This window comes from Chionomys nivalis, chromosome 20 (genome assembly GCF_950005125.1).
Source record: "Chionomys nivalis chromosome 20, mChiNiv1.1, whole genome shotgun sequence".
Classification (NCBI taxonomy): Eukaryota; Metazoa; Chordata; class Mammalia; order Rodentia; family Cricetidae; genus Chionomys; species Chionomys nivalis.
Window position 1 is genome coordinate 58653771 of NC_080105.1, and position 20325 is coordinate 58674095.

General features: G+C 43.4%; 1 protein-coding gene across 2 annotated transcripts in view; it reads left to right on the forward strand.

Annotated features, from left to right (window-relative positions):
• Nalf1 (NALCN channel auxiliary factor 1) overlaps positions 1-20325 on the forward strand; it is a 449357-nt gene that overhangs the window by 425271 nt on the left and 3761 nt on the right. The window lies entirely within an intron of this gene.

Here is a 20325-nt window from a genome sequence, read left to right on the forward strand (position 1 = left end):
CATGCTCATTATAACAACATATCAGGTGGTTCCCAGGTCGCCTCTCTCCAGTGTAATGAACCACCAAGACACTGAGTTCTCTGAGAGCCTGTCCTGAGTGGCAGAAGCGCATGCGTCCCATCACACAACCTGGCAATAACTGTCCCCAGCCCAGGCCTCTGCACATGCTGAGAGGATGTGGATGAGGGAGCGTACAAGCTTGGCAGTAACAGGCAAGAGAGAGAGTGGTACCTTAGCTCCTTCCCTCACATCATGCAACCCTCCCCTGGTCTGCTCAGCAGATTTCACCAGGAGCTCATGAAGACAAAAGCCCAGAGAAGGTTCGGGGTTCATGTGTTGACCTATCATCTCCCGTCTCTATTCATGTGTGCAGCGTTCTTTGCTCTGGACACTTTCAAGCTATTGGGATGCAAAGGCAGGCACAAGTTTCTTCTGCACCAAAAGGTCTTGTGTACAGCTTGCCTTTTTAGTTGTTAAAGGTTTTGTAAAGTCTTCCGGTTTGTAGCTGTAGTGACATCTCTAAGGAAAGGTAACAGAAATCTCTCACTGGCCTAGAAGAACGCCGGCTCCTTGGAGGTTTTTGGAGTTGTTTGGCGCTGAATGCTCAGAGGCCTCTCTGCTGTTTGCTTTCCGTCAGCCTTGGGACCTTACATCACCAATCTCAGAATGCTACAGTTAGCTTCCCAGACATAGCACTGAAATCCTGTGAGCTCATGCAACAGGAAGAATCGTGGCTCTCTTCCGGGGTGGAACAAGGCTTTGACAGAAACTCTGTTTCCAGGCTGATCACTGGCACCTGACAGCCCATCTGAGGTTGCAGAGTCACTGCAAGACTTTATACTAACACATGTATGATCCTCCTTGCCTCCTGGCCAGATGAGTAGAGTTCCAGGTATGACCAAAACCAGACTCCACTTCTAGAAAATCAAGACATCCAGGCAGACCTCTGCTGAAGCTCACAGCGCCCAGGCCAGACTTGCTTCTGGAAGAGCGGGGCCTCCTGGAGCTCAGTGCTTTCTGCCCAACTGCTGTGTAAATGCTTCCTAAGTTCCTTGTTGAAGATCCACACAGACCCACACACACCTTGGAGTGCGTGTGAACCAGCCATACTCCTCTCCGTGTAGTGAATGAAAAGTAAAGTTAGGAGGGAGTGGGCTCCAAAGAGAAGTCAGGTGTAACCTCTTTACCATGGCTACTGGTAAGCCAAGGTGGCCTGGTTGGCTTCTCACGGTAGGCACACAGGCACACATACAGCACAGAGCACAGCAAGCACTTAACAGTCTATAAAATAACACAAAATAACAACAAAAACCCACCATCTATGTCAGGACCGTTGCTCCTTCATTACGACTTGTGAAAACAAAGTGGTGAATGTGAATGGGGGATGCTTGTTTGTTTCCCGGCCGCCCTGACCCGAATAATCACATGGAAGCTATGTTAATTCCAACACTGTTTGGTCTATTAGCTCAGGCTTCTTATGAAGTAACTTTTACATTTTAAATTAACCCATTTCTATTAATCTGTGTATCGCCATGAGGCTGTGACCTACTGGTAAGATCCCAGTTTGTCCTTCCCCTCAACAGCTACAAGGTGTCTCCTTGACTCTGTCCTCTCTCTCTCTCTCTCTCTCTCTCTCTCTCTCTCTCTCTCTCTCTCTCTCTCCTCTCTCCGGAAGATATATATATATCTTCCAGCCTGGCTATATTCTGCCCTGCCATAGGAGCTCCCACATCAAGTGAACAAGGTCATTTATCATTAAGTTTTGAAAGAGTCTAAGTCAATGGTTCACAATTTATGGGTTGTGACCCCTTTGGGGTGGGTCACACATTAGATATTTACATTACGATTCATAACAGTAGCAACATCACAGTTATGAAGTAGCAGCGGAAACAACGTTATGGTTTGGGGACAGCACAGTATGAGGAACTGCATTAAGAGGTCGCAGCATTAGGAAGGTAGCGAGCCACTGCTCTAAGATCCGTTCACAAGATGATGCTCAAAGCTAGCACTGATATTAATCTAAGAGCCTGAGACTAGACAGATCATAGACCCAGGGAGAACCTAGTGCTCTCACTCTGATAAATAGGCATGTATTCGAGTCCTAATAAATGATCCACAGAGCTACATATTCGTGCGCCTCTCAGCCCTCCCCAGAGAAGTTTTCGCTTGCAGTAGATGTTGTAGTAGGCTAACAACTGGTGGAGGTTCAGAAAACAAGAGACCAGGGAGACCTTAGCCCTAAATGTGGCATCCGCATCACATCCCCTCCTCCCAGGGATGGGGATGATAGCGGAAGAGGCGGAAGGATCTTGAGATCCACAGTCAGCACACGAGTCTGGGGAAAGTCTGTTGGAGGTGAGGGGATAGAGGATGGAAGCTGTACATAGTAGCTCACTTTTGTCACATTGTGCATAAGAAACATCACGCTCAAACCAAGCAAAAGTAGAGCATGCTGCAAGGAGGTGGACCTGAAGTCCCTGCCTGGGTGAGTGACTATTGGTGGTTGATCGCTGCTAGGAGAGGGAGGACCAGTTTTCTTTAGAGAGAATCTATGGGCAACAGAAACAGACTAGATTGGCAGAGAGAGAGAGAGAGAGAGAGAGAGAGAGCCTAAAGCTGAGTGGGTAGGAGGAGAAGTATTTGGGTGGAGCTAGTAGAGGGAGCTGATGTGATCAGAATATGTTAGCAAAATTTTCAAATAACTAAAAAGCATGAGAAAAATGAAAAAAAAGGAAAGGGGAAAGGAATGCTGGGATTTCTTCAGGTTCCACAGATTTAGTGAGAGTGGTTTGCTGTGGCTTCTCTCAGGTGGAGAACTCCATAACACTGAGAACCACATGTAGTTCCTGCTGGGTGCTGCAGAGGGGCCGGTTCTGTTTAGGGGTGTGGTAACCCAACTTCAGTGGAACCCATTAGTTCCCTTAGACACAGGTGGACACTTCTGACTGACTCCTTTAACCACAAACATGGTATAGCTCAGGCCCAGGGCTGGTAAAAATTTTCTCAAAGCAACCATGAAGTTCAATTCATCACTGATTTAATTTAGAATTAAATTCAACATTTCAGCCCATTGCTTCCTTTGTTTTTGTGTTTGAGGTAGGGTCTTGTGGAGCCCAGGCTAACTCTAGCTCCTTCCGTAACTGAGGGTGACTGATCTCAAATGCCCAATCCTCCTACCTCCATCTCCCAAGTACTTAAGTAACAGGAACTCAATGCTCTGCCTGATTTCCAAAGCACTGGGGATCAAAGCAGGACCTGAAACATGTCTGGCCGTCTGAGCCTTGTCCCCTGCCCTGGGACATCTTCCTTACAAAACTTAACCATGTCCTGAACGTTAGCTCTCAGAGGTAGTGTTGTGATCATCAGTAGAATAACCTGACCCTTATTAAGCCGGAGACCTATTAAAGAGTTGAGCAAACTGTCCACGGTGCTAGAGCATCTGACTCGGGAGCCGAGCTCACCGCCCCCACGTGTTCTGACCACAGATCTAGTTGGCAAAAAGGGCTTCTGCCTGTGCTTAATTCTGCTTCGGAGAAAGGGGGGCGACGAACTGAGATGCCTCTTGGTTTTTCCATGGAGGAACAGAAGTGACACGGCAGGAGGAGCGTTTGAGAGGTAATTAGGGAAAAGTTCCGGGTGTTGTCAGGGCAGACTGTCAGTCAGTGCTGGGGTGGTTGAGTTGCGGTCCCTCGCGGTTAGTTCTGCTGCAGGCCCCCATCACACGCTGCCCTGTGAGGGTCTCCGTCTGCAGGGCAGGGGCAGTGACCAAGGTCTCACCACCCAATCTCCACCGTAGTAATTATGGTATTTCCCTCTCAGGCCTCCCTCACCGGTCCAGGGCTCCCAGAGCAATCCTCGATTGCTTACCGGTAATAGGGAGCTGAGATTAAGGAGACGAGACAGAAGCGGTAGAGTGTGCCACAGCTGTGGGTGCCATGGTAACAAACATGGGAAATTACCCTTTGATTGATGGATAAAGTAGGCCTGATGTCATTTGCTGCTCCAAATTCGCAAGAACAAAAGTAGAAGTTGGTCCGTTGGGGGTTACTGACAACGAAGATAAAACATATTTTGAGAATTCCGTGTAAATTCTGCATCCCATTCTTTTAGCTGTGACAAGGATAGGGTTATGTTTCTGCCTCTGGGGAAAACACCGTAGGATGCTTTGTTCCAGCCTTGCTGAGTGGATTAGCTGAGGCGGTGGATGGCGCAGCCTCGCGGCGGATACGCGCTACTGCAGGGCATCTGAAATCTTCTGACACAGGAAAAGGCAATTCTCTCTCTCTCTCTCTCTCTCTCTCTCTCTCTCTCTCTCTCTCTCTCTCTCTCTCTCTCTCTCTCTCTCTCTCTCTCTCTCTCTCTCTCTCTCCCTACCCCGTCTCTCTTTCTCCCCCCTCCCTCTGTGTGTGTATGTGCATGTGTGTGTCTTTCTGTCTCTGTCTGTCTCTCTGTCTCTCTCTGCCTCTGTCTCTCTCTCACGCACACATGTGATCAAGATTAGAAAGGAGTGGAGTCTTTAAAAATATTTTTAAAACGTGTTCTCATCACAGTATTGTAGTAGAGAAACAGGCTTTCCATATATTTTCATATCGATGTCTCAGCCACTTTCTATTTCCACATTTAAACTGTATGTGCATATGTTCAAGTATTTTTTTTTTCGAATTCAATTCTTTGGGTGGAGTGGGGTGAAGGAAAGTCCAGTCATTTATAGCATGCAAAAAATAAATAAATCTCAGTAATTTTATGATCCTTGAAGTCAAGAGACAAATTTAAAGAGATTAGTTTTACCAGAATAAAATACGGAGAAAAGATAACAGGCCACAGAATTAAATATGCAGCATGTAAGAGCATCTTCCTTCAGTTTGAACTCCTTCCTGTAGAACCTGGTATTTGCAGGTTTTCTGTACCCCAAGTTCAGATCCTTCCTACCCCCAGTTGCTTTTGTTCTCTACCATCGAGAGTCTGCCTCTGGCAAGGGTTCCTGTCATGGGGAACAGAATTTAGTATGTCCAGATTCTCCAGAGGCCATGGAAATGCATCCCAATTGTAAGTCTCCCTTCTTATACAATCAGTGAATGTCAGTAAGCCCACAGAATGAATACTCAGACAGAAGATTCCCCCTCAGACAGTCACACACCCCCAGTCCCATCCGAGGGTCGCAGGGAGATGACTGACTTGCTGAAGACGCTGGGGATTTCCCACTTGTCTGGGTGAAGAGTGGGGAGCACGGCCTGAGATCCATCCTGGATGCTGACAGAGAGCCTGAAAGAGCTTGTGGGCACACTCACATCATTCGGGGTTTGTGGGTGGCAGGGTGCTACCCTCCACAAACCTGCTGTTCTCCACAGCTTCGGGGAAATTCTGACACATCTCCAGAGAACCTTCTGTTTCACATCCTACAGCTTGCAGGATCTAAGAGGAGATGTTAACTGGCATAGACCAGGAGAGCTGAGGAAGTTGAGCCTGGATCACAGGTGGGGACTGGTGTTGAGCTAGTCCCAGGAGGAATTCAAGCTGAATCACAGGTTCTGGAACTCACTGTTCTGGTCATCAAGGTTGCATCTGGAGCAATGCAGGGGCATGCATGGAGAACACTGGTTGGTACCCTTTGGGAGGCTTTCCTGACATCACGACTCAACTGTTGTTGAACCGGTCAAGGAGCTAACAGTCTGTTTCTGGATCCATGTGCACTCATGAGGGGACTCTAGAAGGAGCTAGCTCTGTTGGGCTGGAGTGTCGAATATGTGGAATTCCAGATTAGGTAAGAAAATTTAGCAAAGCCAGGTCAACCAGAGCAGGAGGACAGCAATCCCTTAGTCCAGCTGCCTGTTTCACCTGCACTGGAGACGTCTTTATGAAGGGTCAATCCCTGCTCTGTGGCTGCCACAAACTAAACTTGCATGACCACAGCTCTTCTCCTCACCATTATAGACTCAACCACCATCAGAACAAGTCTGGCCAACCCACGGCTTCTTAAACCATGGGATGCAATGCCAAATTTGGGATCATGAAAAATCAGCAACAGTGAAAGGTTTCCGACTGCAATCACCCAAAAATAATTTGAAAGCAAGTGCGAAGTGAATTCTCCGTGTTTCTGTCAGGGCTCCCCAAAGTCCTGTTGTAATGTCAGTGATCACACAGTAGGTGCACACCCTCCACTGAGTAGTGTCAACAAAAGCTGCCGAAAGCCCAGACTCACATCAGTGACTGGTGTATACTGTTAATTTTGGTGTCCCTATTGTATGACGTTTTTTGCTCTTATGGGGCCAGGATAGTTTAGTTAGAGAAAGGAAAGAATAACTATTTTCTGCCATCATTTCTCAACATACGAAGCTCTAAGTTAGGTATATTTAGGGTTGCCTTGTTTCAGAACACTTGATCGCACAAATCGCTGTTTGAGTTCTGGCTTCAGTTTCATAAAACTTGCCAAAAGAGTTTCGACTTCAGATTAAGACAGGATTTTCATCCATTTCTGAAATGGTCTCAAACGTGGCTCTGTTTCTTTGTACCAAAGATTTATGCAAAGTGACATTTTCAGCATTGTGACTGTTAAATCAAAATATTGATCAGCTCTGGAAAATGTTGAAGACGCTGCATCCTGCAGCGTGAAACATTCACTCAAGATTCAAAAATAAGTAAGCACACCCATCTCTCTAGCATGCCCACTGGATTTCCTCTTCTATGACTAGCAAAATTCAGTGTTTGCTAAATAAGAATCATAAAACAAACTTTTTATGACTATTATCAACTATTATCAGTAGTTCATAATCTTGAAATGTCTAGAATGAAGAGGGATCACAGATGGAAAAAGCTTAAAACTCCTTCTCTAGTCTGTTATAGCTTTTCCAAGTCTAATACTGCAAAAGCAAATAGTTTACAGTTATTGGTCCAGCATTCATGTCGTAAGTGGGACAGGAACTGCCAGTCAGCTACCCTGGCACTAGCCCATGAGGAATGTCTCTGTTGTTTGACGAGCTCACAGAACTGGAAGCCCATGGCTCCCACCTCTCCCTTGCAGGTTTGGTACCATGCACAGACACTGCCCTGGCTCCTCACACCACACATCACAGCAAAGATGGATGCTACAAGTACTTTGCAGCATGGACCTCTTCCCCTCCTTTCTGTCTTTTCTTTTTCTTTCTTTTTTCCTTAATTTGGTTAAATAAAGACCAAGACTGTCTAGCTCTCTGTTCCTGGAAAAGCTGTGGTCAGATGTCTAGCTTTGCCAGCCAGATGGAGAGTGAGATTTTTCAGATCTCACCCTCTGTCTCTTGAGCACTTGATAGCTCTTGCTTCTATTTCTCCCTCCCCTGGACACACACACACCCGCACGTATGCACGCACACACACACACACACACACACGAGCACATAGCTATATTCTTGTCATCAAAAACCAGGCAAAGCTTCTTATGTGTGTCACTAAATATGGCTATTTCCATGCATTTTAATTATTTTTTCAGAATTTTATGTATAATATTTTATTTAGATCATTTATATCCCTTCCTCTACTCCTTCTGTGCCTCTAACCCCTTAAATGATTATTGTGTTGTATGTATACATACAGAGAGAGAGAGAGAGATTCGTGTGTGTGTGTGTGTGTAGTGTGTATCCTGCTGAGTCAATTCAGTATTGATATATGTACATTTATTGCTGACCATCGGGGATTGGACAACCTACTGGGGTATTCTTCCCTGAGGAAGCACTGAGTCTCTGTTTATCAGCCTCCATTCATTTACTATAGCTCTTCATCTAGGGGTGGGGCCTTGTGAGATACCACCATCCATGTTGGCTTGCCAGTCTTGTTTAGGTGGCCATATTGTTGGGATTTCATGGAAGCCACTTTCCATCATATAAAGAAGACGCAATCTCCTAACACCCTGCTCCTCTGGGACTTAAAAAGCAAGGACTCTAGGTATAGTGACACCCCTCCCTAAACCCTCAGACCCTCAGTCCTAATCCTTACCAAGGAAATTCTTACTACCTCCATCCGTTCCACTTACCCTGAGAATAGAGAACGTACTATCCACGAAGGAGTCTCAATTATTTGAAATCATGAGCGTCCTCAATTAACACAAACAGAAGCAAGGATAACCCCATAATGGGAGTAATCAAGAGTTTCAGAACTGAGAGGTCAGAGTAGCCAACAGCCCAGCTCCAACAGGTAGGTTTGCCATTGGTTGCATGCACTGTAGAGAATCGGGGTGTCTAGGATGGGGTGAGCTCACTGAGGGTCATACTGCAAAAGAGAAATCTCTACCTTGAGAGAACAGGGACTCAGTGACATTTTTGACTTTTTATTGCACTGTGATAGTAAAGGCATTAAATTCAGCAAAACAAGAAAACGTAAGAATAGAAATTAACTAGCTTTCTAAGTTGACCAGAATGCCAACTGTAGGCGTTACAAGTCTTATGCTTGGTCGGCAGTCAGTCATTCTTTGCTCTTTGGGCTTGCTGTTGCCACGGGAACATGGCTGTGTAACTGGAGTACCTGACATCCTTTCAATTAGCTGCTGGTTTGACTCCAGAGGGTAATAAACTGTCTTCCTGCTTTGGTAATGAAAGGCTTGCTGTCGTTGGATGTGATTTGTACAAACAAATGTGTCAACATTCTTTTCTTCATCATGATTTTCTTTTTCTGGTTTTGAAGTATACTTTGCCTCATTTCTCCTGGATTTTCACATATTCGATAAGATTTTTGCTGAAAATGTCTAGTATTAGAGCACCATAATTATATTTTTGTATAGTTTTATAGCTCAGAAGTGTAGTCGGACATTTTGTTGGGACCATTGGCTCCCCGGTAAGGATGCAGAAATGTATTAATTAGGAAAGCTCAGTCGGTAGCTTAGGCTTATTTCTAGCTACCTCTTATAACTTAAATTAACCCATATCTCTTAATCTACGCTCTTTTATGTGATTTGGTTACCTTTACTTTATAATGCCCATGTTGCTTGCTCTGTATCCTCTACCATGGTCTCCACCTTCTTCTTCCCAGCATCCTCTCTGCCCTGTAAATCTTGCCTAGCTATTGGTCGTTCAGCTTTTTGTTAAACCAATCTGAGTGACACATCTTCACAGTATATAAAAAGATTAGTTCACAACACAGAAGCGTAACAAAATTATTCCCTGGGTAAAGTCAAAGAGTGTGCAGATGGGTTTTTAGGAGCACTTAGAGGAGTTTCCTTTTTGTTGTTGTTTTGTTTTTTGAGACAAGGTTTCTCTGTGAAGCCCTGGCTGTCCTCAGACTCAGAGATCTGCCTGCCTCTGCCTCCCCAATGCTGGGATTAAAGACATGAACCACCATCACACAGTGAGTTTCCCATTCTTTAAGGCAGTCAGCAGAATTCAGTTCTCCCCCCTCCCATGTATGTGTGTACATGCTTGCACATGTATGCAGACACACACTCAAGTGTATATGCATGCCTGTGGAGGCCAGGGAACAATCTCAAGTGTCATTCCCCATGTGCTAGTCATCATGCATGTTTGAGACAGAGTTGCTCTCTATCCTGAGGTTTACCAGTAGACTAAACTGGCTGGCCAGGGTTCCCCAGGTATCCTCCCATTTCCATGTCCCAAGCTCTCTGGTTAACACATAGCTTTTTACATAGGTTCTGGGGGTCAAACTCTAATCGTTGTATTTGTAAGGAAAGGACTTTATGAACTGAACCTCTCTCTCCAGGCCCAGAATTCAGAGCCTTGATGGTGAGTGAAAAACAAACAAAATGGCATGAAACGGCTGTGCTAGTCATGGTTTCCCACGGTATTAGTTAGTATTTCTGTGGCTGTGATGAAATACCATGACCAAAAACATGTGAGGAGGAAAAGTTCATTTGGCTAACACTTCTATATCTTAGTTCATGATTTAAAAGAAGTCAGAACATGAACTCAAACAGGCAGCAGCCTGGAAGCAGGAGCTAATGAGGTCATGGAGGGGTGCTGCTTACTGGCTTGCTCTTCATGGCTTGTTTAGCCTGCTTTCTTATAGAACCCCAGGCCACCAGCTCAGGGATGACACCACCTACAGTGGGCTGGGCCCTCTCCCAACAATCACTAATTAAGAAAATGCCCCACAGCTGGATCTTGTAAAAGCATTTTCTCAGTGAAAGTTCCCTCCTTTCAGATGACTCGAGCTTGTGCCAAGTTGACAGAAAACTTGCAGGAGAGCTAATCCCTGTCAACTTGACAAACGGACATATCACCACTAAGTCATAACCTTTCCTTTCTTGTTGGTCCCCAAGATCACACATTAGCATCAATATCACAATATAAAACATTTTACAAGCTTCAAGGATCCCACAGTCTTTGCAGTTTCAAATACTTTAAATTCGTTGTCTTTTAAAATCCAAAGTGACTTGCTCGTGCTCACTCTCCTTCTGCTCCTCCTTTGGATCGTGAGACTTCAGTCCAGTGCTCCAATGTTGGTCTCTGTCTCTGTCTTCTTTCATCGCCTGATGAAGGTTAATATTCAGGGGGATGCTTATATGTTTTTCTTTGGGTTCACCTTCTTATTTAGCTTCTCTAGAATCACAGGGCAGAGAAACCTGCTTGCTCTTTGGGCTGAGGAGGAAGGAAGACTTGATTGGGGGAGGGGGAGGGAATGGGAGGTGGTGGCGGGGAAGAGGCAGAAATCTTTAATAATTAAATAAATTAATTAATAAAAAAAAATCCAAAGTGACTTTTAAATCCTAAAATCTCTTTAAAATATTCAAACTCTCAACTATGGGCTCCTATAAAACAAGAAAATAAATTAATGTTTTCTTCAAGAGAGAACCAGAACACACCATTTTCAATCTGAACAAAGCAAAATTGAGCTCTGAAAATATAAACATATCAATGTCCAATGTCTGGGGTCCACTCAGCAAGCTCCTGAGCAAAGCTTGGGTCCCTTCTCCAGCTCTGCCCTCTGCAGCACACACAGCTTGTCCTCCAGGCTCCAGCTGGCTGCACTCCACAGCTACTACTGGTTTGGTGGTCATCCCACCATAACTGGGCATCTCTAAAGATGCTGGGGTTCCTTGCTGCAACCTCACTGAAATTTCAGCTTAGTCTCTCCTGGGCTCTCTTCTGGGACCCCAGCCATGCCACACAGTGCCAAGCCTCAGCTTCTCTCCACGACCCCTTCATGCCTTCAAAACCAGCACCATCTCAGTGGTTCTTACACTATCAAGAATTGTTACCATTGTGTGTGCAACAGCTTGGTTGCTTCTGGGACATGTCTTCTGTGTGCTGACCTTCGGGAAACACTTTCTAGATCTCACCTCAGTGATGCTGATCTCCTTTTACCACAGTTGATTCTTCAGGCCTGGCTTACCAGCATTCATTGTCCCAGAAAAACAGAGGTTTTCCTTAATGGTTCTGGTCTCTTGTTAATCACAGCTGATACTTCAGATCCACTTGACCTGACACCACAGATTCTTCACACAAATGGCCTGGTAGAGTCTTTGCTTCCCTCTGCAACTTCTCAAACCAGGCTACCATCATCCACACTGATCTCAACATTCAATTCTTCCAAGCTCTTACAGAACAGCTTACTGAACTTTCAACACTCAGTGGCTTTTCTAGCCCAGGTTCTAGTTAGGGTTGCTATCGGTGTCATGAAACACCATGACCAAAAGGAGAGGAAAGTATTCATATGGCTTCACTTCCACATCTTAGTCCATGATGGAAGGCAGTCAGGACAGGAGCTAAAACAGGGCAGGGATCAGAGGCCATTGGAGGAGTGCTGCCTTGTGATTTGTTCCTCATGACTTGCTCATCCTGCTTTCTTATAACACCCAGGACAACCAGTCCAAGGATAACATTACCCACAATGGGCCAGGCCCTTCCCCATCAGCTACTAATTAAGAGAATTCCCTATAGGCAAGAAAGGCATTTTCTCAATTGACTTTCTGTCTTTTCAGGTGATTCTAGCTTGGGTCAACTTGAAATAAAACCATCCAGGACAACCGCCAAAAGGAAGAGTGTCTTTTCTACCATGTGTCGTTAACATACATCACTATGGGTCACACCTGAATCTCTGAATGTGATTCTAAGCAGAATTTAATGCGGTATAGAAGGGCATCAAACATAGGCATGACACACGTCTTTTTATTCATTGAAGACTTTTCACCCTCATTTCTCACTGTATGTAAATGCTTTGGTGAATGTGTGTGCCTACTTATATCGAGGCATTTATTTATCTTCTTAACATGAATTCCATGAATTGGAGAAGGACGAAAGCATAAAAATCTTCTACTCCTTGATGGCTACTCCCAGGATCTCAGAAAGTTGGCAAATCCCCCCGCCCCCACCTCACAAGCAGCTTCCTCCCACATGAACTTGACCTTATAACTACATCTCTCAGTCACGAAGCAACATTTCCACCCCATCACCTGTCTCGGTTTCTTAAATATGAGTGTTTTACATGGTTATTTTTTATTTTTCACATTATCTTTTCATGCCTAATTCTTTACACACACACACATACAGACACAGACACACACACACACACACACACACACACACACACACCAATGCTTTTCCTTACACAGGGACTCACTATGTAACCCAGACCATTTTCAAACCATTGGGAACACTCCTACCTCAGTCTCTTAGTGCTGGAGTTAGATATGTGATACCATGCCTGGCTTAGTGTCTGGTTCTTAATTCAGCGAGTAAGCATCTCTCTCCTGTCCTGTCCCCACCCCTCTCTCTATCTGTCCCCATCATCACCTAGGCACGTTTACCAGTTTTATAGAACTTCCAGCATTTCCTGGGGTTTTTGATGTTTGTTTGCATTTGCTGGGGAGCATTCTGGAGAAAGGCAGCATTCTGAAGAAAGACAATTATTGAAGCTATTTCAGGAAGGGTTTGATTTGTTGTTTGAAAGGACAGATAATCTAAAACTCAAGACTTGTAAAGGGATAGTGGATACTATTTTTTAAGAATAAGGATTTCCTGATATTGAATTATCACTTTAATTTCGGCCCTTGGCCAGTTGGTGAGCATTTTCCAACTCCTTTGTGCTACAGCTTTGTAGGTGCTGTGTCCTCAGTGATCTCCCGGACAAGGCCTTAGAGGAAGTAGCTGGGCACGAAACAGAAAGGTGATGTAGGATGTCTACGGATGCAGAGCATCATTGGTGCCATTACTCTTCCTTGCACTGTCACTAAGGGGGTGAGAATTACTATTCCAGCTGAGATGTTCCAGGTGGCTACTGGCCTGTCAGAATCTGAAATAAATGTCCCCAGCTCCGCAGTGGAGAACGTGTGATTCAGACAGCAACTTTAGTTTCCAGGCAAGGATACTTGAGTAAGAGCCTTTTCCAAGAAATCACCCCTCCATCACAGTAAGCCCCCCTTGTTTCTTGCAAATAGGCAACACTTCCAAAGAGTTTTTGATTCTTCTCTGGAAATACTGCCTTATCTTACGACATTTTCACTCAAAAGCACCACTATAAGTGTTAAAACTATGTCAGACCGATGAGAGGTGGCTCATCAGCTAAGAGCACTGTCTGCTCTTCCCGAGGACCTACGTTCTGTTGCAAGGAACCGCTTGTTCGTCTGGGCCACCCAGAACTGAAATAATCACACAGAAACTGTATTAATTAAATCACTGCTTGACCCATTAGCTCTAGCTTCTTATTGGCTAACTCTTACATATCAATTTAACCTATTTCTATTAATCTGTATATCACCACGAGGTCGTTCGTGGCCTATCAGCAAAATTTCAGCATGTCTATCTCCAGTGGCAGATTCATGGCATCCCTGATTCCTCTCTTCTTTCTCCCAGCATTCAGTCCAGTCCTCCCTGCCTACCTAAGTTCTCCCCTAACAATAGGCCAAGGCAGTTTCTTTGTTCATTAGTGGTAATCACAGCACACAGAGGGGACTCCCACATCAGAGTTCAATTCCCAACATCCACGTGATGGCTCACAACCTGTCAATAACTCCATTTCAGGAGAAATCCTATGCCCTTTCCTGGCTTAGGAGGGCTTCAGGAACACATATGTTATCATGGATGTACAAGCAGGCAAAAAAAAAAAAAAAAAAAAAAAAAAAAAAAAACAACTCATCTACATCTAAATAAATAAATAAGTGGGAAAAAAACTACTGGGAGCCAAATCAATTCAAATTTAAAAAGGGCAGCTAATTATTCTAGAGTTTGGTTTTGTTTGGTTTTGTTATTGCTGTTTTGGTTAAATTATATATTGGCTCTATTTTCTTCTTTGGTTTTGGCGGCACTGGGAGCAAGCCCAGGACTTTACACACGCTAGGCTAGAGTCCTGTCATTGTGCCGCAGCATTAGACCTGACTGGTACTGACATATTGACTCTGATTTTTTTTTTTTTTGGCTTAGCCTATAAACTACTATAATGTATTTTATTTTAATAGATCCCAAGTGGTATAATTTTTCTAAGTTAGGGTCTAACCGACTTGAGTTTTAACATTGGTTTCTTAAAATCTCAACTGTTTATTTTAAACGTTTAACATTTCAAAAACTGAAAGAGATGATGAAAATAATTTCTCTTACTCAATAAAGCAAATATCTGAAACCCAAGCCTATTTACAAGGTATTTGAATGTCATGGAACAATGACCGTGTGTCAGTGTGTGACTGAGTGTGTATAGACCTGGAGGAGGTGTGGGTGTGTTCTGTGGTTACACGGAGAGTCTGGTTTTCTTTCAGAAAACAAGGCAGGAAATGTTGCCTGTGCAGTAAGTACGGGGATGGATCAAAGCATCAGCAAAGCTGTCTCTTCCATCACAGCTCCCTGTTTGAGCCGCAGCAGCTGAGCGATTCTTCCTACAGTTTCCTGTTTTCAAGAATATTTCCTTCGCAGAGTCCCAGCGTTGGGGAAATTCCAGTTTAAAAAGCACTGTGGGCCAAACTGATTTACAATATGTGATACGTGCCATTTGCCAGAGAAAATAGATGAGAATAAACAGAAAGAGAACGCAACAGGCGATGCTCTCGCAAAGGGTGCTCGCTTCCTTTTTGAGTAATGGACAGTTTGACTATGCACCTCAGGGTCCAGAACCCACAGCAAGAAGACACGGGAACATCTTCAGACAAATCCAAGATCTTCCAGTCTTCCTGGAATGCGTGGGTGCTAGGCAGCCTGAGAGGAAAGCAGCGTTCTGCAAGAACCTTCTGCCATAACCGCGGAAGAGAAAGGAAACGCCATTTTTCTTCCCTTCCTCAGTGACTGTCACTGTCTCTGCTAGGGGCCTCTGGTCATGGAGTAGAGGGTCACTTAGCAGAGCAGGGAAGGATAGGAGCCCTTCCAGGTGACCCACATGACCCTAAGGTTTAGTACACGCGCTCACTTCTTCAGGAACCTTTGTGGTTTTCCTGTACACAACGACCCCACACCATCAAGCAGTCCTGGGCAGCCCATCAAAGAGTCATTATGGGTGGGTCAAAGAAATAAATGATGTATTTGGTGGGTATACATTCTCTCAGTCCAATTTTTTTTGTTTTCTCAGATACGTTTTTCATAATTAAAAAGCATCGGCGTGACGACTCTGGGGAAAATGAAAATGTGAAACGTGATATTTAGCAGCACACACCGGTTTCTGTTTAGACTGTACCTCTCTGGCTGCATACTGTCTTTTTATTCTGGTAAAATGCTGGAAAACCTGAGAGTTCTCTGCTTAGCTTCAAGGCGATGTTTCAATGCCCAGTTTATTCTTGAACTTAGTTGTGGTCTTAATGAATAAGTGAAATCTCTGTATAACATTTCTGGCTTCCTAATGTGGATCTTTGATTTTAATTTCGTTGGGTACCATTTACATTTTAGAGGCAATCTGTAGATAATCTAATGTGCAGCGAACACTCGGCTCTCCGTGGCCTTGGGGCAATCCGGTCCGTGTGGGACTTTCTTAAGAGGGTGCGTCCCATTTCTTTATGATGAAAGTTCAGTCTCATTCCATACAAAGATTAGACCCAGGACTCCCACCATCTGTGGCTGCTCAAGCCTGTATGGAACTCAAGGGACCAACCATCCCATGTATCCTATGCTTATCCTGCCCTCTACTGACGTCATCTCCAAAGAGTGATCGTACCTAGTCTGATGTAAAGTCCACTGTATTGTTTGGGGGAACAATATTCGGGAAAATGTTTCTACACTTTCAATACAGGTGAAGTAGTCTCCGAATATTCCCATCTGTGGCTGGTGTAATTCCTGGGTGTCGAGGAGGCTGCTAGTCTGAAAGTCTGGCTGTCTTGCATTTCCTTTTGCTAGTGGGCTATGCCCAGGTATTTTCTGACTCAAAGAGTTCAACTATCCAAGTTTGCCTCAGTCCCTTCTCTCATTGAAGACATCTCTGCTTCTCCTTTGCAGACAGTTTTACCTCGCTGTGTGCTTAGAGTGCTAAGGTGGAAGGGAATGGTAGCGAGCGTTCTCCACATGGCCCATTAGGGAAAAGCCAGCTCTGCTAACCCAGCTGTGTGTGGTGATACCACTTTTATTTTTCAGCATTATAAAGCTGATTCACCTGCCCTTGCCTCCCTCTCTGGATCTGCCCACTTTCAATGCATAACTTCTTTACTAAAGTTTGACCTTGCTTATAAAGACAGATTAAAAATGATAAACATTTAAATATTCAAAATCTAACATTATTTTTCATATGGCCAATACAGTGAAGATGAAACTCGTGTTATACTGTTTTCTTTCTCACTTATAAAATGGCTCCTGAAAAGTAGAAAATTCTCTATAGATTTTAGTTCTTACTTTTTGTAAGAAAGACTTACAATTTAAATACTTCAGTAGCTTAAAAGAAACTGGTGACATTCATGCAGATGACTATTGTAGTAAACATGAAATATTAATGTCAAAATACCAATTTTCAAAGCCATTTTCTGAAACATTAAGTTAGGATTTTTATAATGGCCAAAAAATGTCTTAGTAAAGAGTATGTCGTTGCTTTTAAATGTTAGTGTGACTCCTGGCTCAAGCTAACGAGTTAGAGCCAACATTCTACCTTTATCTGTCTCTAAATTCTACTGAATCTAAATTAAAAACTTAAAGAAGTAACGAAGTCTGGGAAAGTGGTTCGTTATTAAAACTTAGACGCTTAAAAATAGCAAGTGGAAGGAAAAAGGGCAGATGAGATAGTCCAGAGGATTTGAAGTTAAGACTGCAGAAGAGCCCAGGGCTTCTGCCAGGAGAACTCATGGATGGGGTCTAACTGCGTCTGTGCCTGCAACACTGCTGCTGATGCTGAGTCCAGCCAAGTCATCTCTACATCAAGAACTAAGCAGAAATCATGGCGTATAGGTGATGTGTGAATGCCATTAAAATTACCCAAAGGGTGTTCATAAAATGTTGATAATGGGAAATAAATAGATTTGAAACATAGGTTGGTGTAGTCACGCTCACCTGTCCTCACATCGGGCAGGCTGAGGCAGGAGAACCTTGGCATCCAGGCCAGGCTGGGCTGCATGGTCAGACAATGTCTCAGTAGAGAAACCCTCGTCAGCTTGCCCATCAGTTATTGTGCTCTTTAATCCAACAATTAGCGGCAAGGGTCTGATAAAATAATAACAGCATGCACTTCTAAAGTTATGAACAATGTATCTTTCAGTATGCTCACACAATAAATTATAGAAGAGAGAACGGTGATTAAAATATTAAAATGCTTAGAAGTCGTGTTGCATGGTGATGAGAGCAGAGAGTACCAGAGACCTGGCAAACAGAAAGGGATCTTAGTTCTTCAGTCAGTGTGAGACTCTGGGGTATGGAGCACAAAATAGAGAAAAGTACGGAGAGAGAATAGAAAGTGAAATAAGACACAAAGGCACATCTGCTAAGGGTTTTAGAGGAAACATTCATAGTAAACAAAGTGGACTCAAAGCCACAGGAAGGATCATAAGACAAAAACCTCAACAAAGGTAACACAGTTGTACGGTCGGAGTACCAGTCTTCTTGGTTGGTAGTGAATATCCCGGAAAACATAAATGTGGATGAATTTTTGTAACTACTCACAAGACATAAAAATGCTAAGGAGACCAACATATTATAATATTTATAAGTGTATATGCATGCATAAAATATATTGAGAACACTAGCCAGGAGCCTCTATAAGCTACATATTCCTCAGATGATAGTTTTCTGAGCAGACAAAAGTTTATCTAAACAGATGCTAATCATGACTGTAGATCATGTAATCTTGCTAACACTTGATTAAAGGGGTTCAGTGACAAGACACATGGCACACTTGTAAAGACCATACTTCATAAGAAAACCATTGTACTTAATACAAATAGAAGTTTGAATGAATGACAAGTGTATTTCTTAAAATATATCAAACAAATTAAAACAACACAAATAGGAAATTACTGCATTAGGAAAAGAATAACGCATGGTAAGGGCGAGAGTTCACCTTTAATAACACAATGAAAATTAAAGAAGCACTTCAAGTCTCACCAAGGGCAAGACAGAAGAACAAAACCAACACAGTAACAGCAAGGAAACAATGTGGATAAATTTGGAGTTTGAAACCCATAAATAAAAACCTTCCTACAACATAAGCCAATTTAAATGGAACTATCCCAACAACAGAAACCACCACTATGCACCAATCATCAGAAAAATAGGACAGAAATATACTTTTAAGAAATTATATTCATAAAGTTTAGAAATTCTTCCACATTAGCCATTTTGTTTTTCTTTTTGAAATTTTTATTGTTTGAGAATTTCCTACATGAATATAATGTATTTTGATTTGATAGAATTATATTAAATTCACCCCAATTACCTCCTCTCTTGTTTGCCCCATACTCCTGACTCACTCACTTTCTGTGTGCTGTTTTTTTAAACCCAGTGAGCTCAGTTAGAGACCAGTGCAGGCGTGGATATGGGGCCATCCACAGGAGCAGGGGCATCCATGGGAGCAGGGCCATCCCAGGAGGAGGGGCAACCTCTCACAGGTTGCTCTGCTGAACCCAGCAGCTCTCAGTTGCCAATCCTCCTTAGATGGGGTGGGACTGCACCAGCCTCACCTCCCCCTGTGCTGGGATCTAGAGTGGCTTCACACTGTGGAAGTCCCACTGCTGTGAGCCTACCTGAGTCCCACCTGCTGTGAGTTCACCTGAGTCTCACCCACTATGAGCTCACCTGAGTACCACCTACTGTGAGCCTACCTGAGTCCCACCTACTGTGAGCTCACCTGTGTCCCACCTGCTGTGAGCCCACCTGTGCAACAGCCCTGTCAAGCAAAAGCTGTTTCCCTGCAGACACCCATGACCATTGTGCTACATATTATCAGACATACTCTGTGTACTCCTACTTGTAATAAACAAGCAAAATATGAAATACTAGCAAATCAAATGCAGAAGGAAAATGTAAAGCATGAGCTCATTCAAATGCTTTATAAATGAAATCTACAAATTATATTCATTCTATGTTTCTACCTTCATTAAAATGTAAATTGTTCAGTAGTATCTTTTCCCCCTTTATGATGATGATATTGATAATAATGTAGCAATGATGACATAATGATGATGTTATGATAATGTGATGATGATGACAATGATGATATGGTGATGATGTCATAATTATGATGATGTGATGATTATGATGATGATGTGATGATGACAATGTGATAATGATGTATTAATGATGTGATGATAATTATGACATGATGGTGATGATGTGATGATGAGGATATAATGATAATGTTGTGATGATAGTGATTATGATGATGATGATGTCATAATAACCATGTGATGATATGATGATGTCTTGATGATGATTATGATGTGATGAAGATGTCTTGATGATGATATGATGATAGGTGATATGATGATGTGATATTGAGAGTGATTATGATAATTTAGTGATGATGATGTCATGGTGATGATGTCATGATAACCATGTGATGATGATTACGCTGTGATGATGCGATTCTGATATGATAATTATGATGATGTCACAATAATGATGTGATGATGACGTCTTGATGATGATTATGATGTGATGATATGATAATTATGATTATGGTGTAATGATGGTGATGATGGTAGCGGGGGTAGAGCTAATCCACAGGGCTGGTCATAAAGAAATAGCTCTGGGGAATGCAGAGGGCTGTAGGAGCAAAGGCTTGGGTCCTCTGCTCCTTTCCTGGGTCTGGACGAAGTCCGATGTTGCCCTTGAGAAGCAAGCACTTAGAATTTCTGCTTAAGGAATTCTGTTCTCCTTCACTAAAATGCCCGATGGAGTGATTGGAACTTTAAGGTGTATGTGGCTCCCAGTGATATTGTCAAGATAGAGGGCAAAAGAGAAAGTAGAGGTATGGAAACCCCAAACAAGGGCTTATGGGCCCACATTAACTGTGTTGTTTTGT